At 38.4% G+C, this 2178-nt stretch overlaps 1 non-coding gene across 1 annotated transcript; it reads right to left on the bottom strand.

Annotated features, from left to right (window-relative positions):
* Positions 1-1710: 1710 nt before the first annotated feature.
* Positions 1711-1812, bottom strand: LOC130970945 (small nucleolar RNA R71). The gene has a single exon (XR_009082188.1). It is a non-coding gene; the product is annotated as a small nucleolar RNA R71 (small nucleolar RNA).
* Positions 1813-2178: the final 366 nt, after the last annotated feature.

Raw genomic sequence — 2178 nt, 5'->3', positions numbered from 1 at the left:
TTCATCTCTAGAGCTATGAACAACTAAACCCCTTTCATTGGGTTAGGGAGCTCTGTTGTAATTTGATGGATCAATTATAGTTTTCATTCCTCTTCTTCTTTCTTCTCTTTTGATTTACTAGAAAGCTTTCGATCTTAATTCAATTGGTTAATTGTCTTGGAAAAAAAACTCTTCATAATTGGATCTCCTCTGAGCCTTGGAAAAGGGATGAGGAGATCATGCTAGAAATGCTTTCTCATGTTGGACCAAATTGGGGTCTGGGTGGATATAGTGACAGGTAATCCTCCCAACACTTTGATTTGAGAATACATGTGGTATAATCAGTGACCATACTTCATCTCTTCCCATGAGCAATTAAATCAAGGAATTGGGCAATTGTTCAAGCTTAGAGAGATTGGGTTGCCAAGGAATTGGAACTCAATCACTTAAGATTGCCAAGGAGATCAATAGATGCTTTGATTGAGGAAGAGATGAAAATGAATTTGATCCGGAGAATACAACATCTCCTGAGCCCAATGAATTCCCCATTTCTGATCTTACCCATTCTCTTTACTTTCAGTCATTTATTTTCATGCTCATTGCCCCAAATCCCCATTTAAGATTCTGCACTTTATTTTCTGTTATTTACTTTACTACCATTTAATTTTCTGCAATTCTCAACTACATCCTGTTTAGCTCAACTAGCATAATCTTCCAATTAAAATTGCTTGACCAACCAATCCTTGTGGGATTCGACCTCACTCTATTGTGAATTTTTACTTGACGACAATTCGGTATACTTGCCGAAGGGAAATTTGTTGAGAGACAAGTTTTCATGCATCAAGTTTATGGCACCATTGCCGGGGATTGATTTTAAATCAACAATGATTAAGTTTGAAGATCACTAGGTTGAGCATTTTTCTTTTTCTTTATTTGTTATTTAATTCGGTCGATTACCTTCAGTTTGTTTAGTTTCTTCCTCATCCCCTTCACCCTCTTTGTTTTTCCTTCTTTTTTTTTGTTAATTACAATTCTTCTCACTAACCCACTAACTCTTTGATAATTTGCATTTCTCACACTTACAATTACTCTAACAAGAATAGTCTCTTTATTTTATCTCTTGCTGTGTGTTTTGTTAGTTGTATGACAGGGAGAAGAGAGGGAGCTTCAACTTCCTTCGATTCAGAACCTGAAAAGACCCTCTGGAGAATAAAGAGGGAAGCAAGAGGGAAAAGAATTGTTGGTGCTGAGGAAGAGGAAGAGTACTTTGAACCCAACATGGAAGAGAATTTGGAAAACAATCATGAAGAAGAAGCTCACAACCATGCTAGAGAAGGCCTTGCAAATCGTGCTGGGCAAGAAAGGAGACTTCTAGGCTCCTACATTAATCCTAATTCATGAAACTGTGGAAGTAGCATCCAGAAGCCCACCATACATGCCAACAATTTTGAACTAAAACCCCAGCTCATCACCCTTGTTCAGAACAATTGTTCATTTGGAGAAAGTGCCCAAGAAAACCCCAATCAACACCTAACCACCTTCCTGAGAATTTGTGACACCGTGAAGTCTAATGGAGTCCACCCAGATGTCTATAGGCTGCTCTTGTTCCCTTTTTCACTAAGGGACAAGGCAACTAAATGGCTTGAATCCTTCCCAAAGGAGAGCTTAACAAATTGGGAAGATGTGGTGAACAAATTTTTTGCAAGATTCTACCCTCCTCAAAGAATCAACAGGCTGAGAGCTGAGGTACAGACTTTCAGGCAGCAAGATGGTGAAACTCTCTATGAAGCATGGGAGAGATTCAAGGACTTAACAAGAAGATGCCCATCAGATATGTTCAATGAATAGGTTCAACTTCACATTTTCTATGAAGGTCTTTCCTATGAGTCAAAGAAGGTCGTAGATCATTCATCAGGAGGCTCTCTAAACAAGAAGAAAACCTTTGAAGAAGCCATAGATGTCATTGAAACAGTTGCTGAGAATGACTACTTATATGCCTCCGAAAGAAGTAACATTAGAGGAGTAATGGAGCTGAACCACATGGATGCATTGCTAGCTCAAAAGAAGATGATCACCAAGCAGCTAGCATATCTTACTAAGAAGGTAGAGGAAAACCAAGTTGCAGCAGTGATGAGCGGATAATTTATACGCTTTTTGGCATTGTTTTGAGTATGTTTTTAGTATGTTTTAGTTAGTTTT

This window comes from Arachis stenosperma, chromosome 3 (assembly GCF_014773155.1).
Source record: "Arachis stenosperma cultivar V10309 chromosome 3, arast.V10309.gnm1.PFL2, whole genome shotgun sequence".
In the NCBI taxonomy this organism is placed as follows: domain Eukaryota; kingdom Viridiplantae; phylum Streptophyta; class Magnoliopsida; order Fabales; family Fabaceae; genus Arachis; species Arachis stenosperma.
The sequence above is the reverse complement of the archived record's forward strand: the minus strand, read 5'-3'. Positions and strand labels throughout refer to the sequence as shown.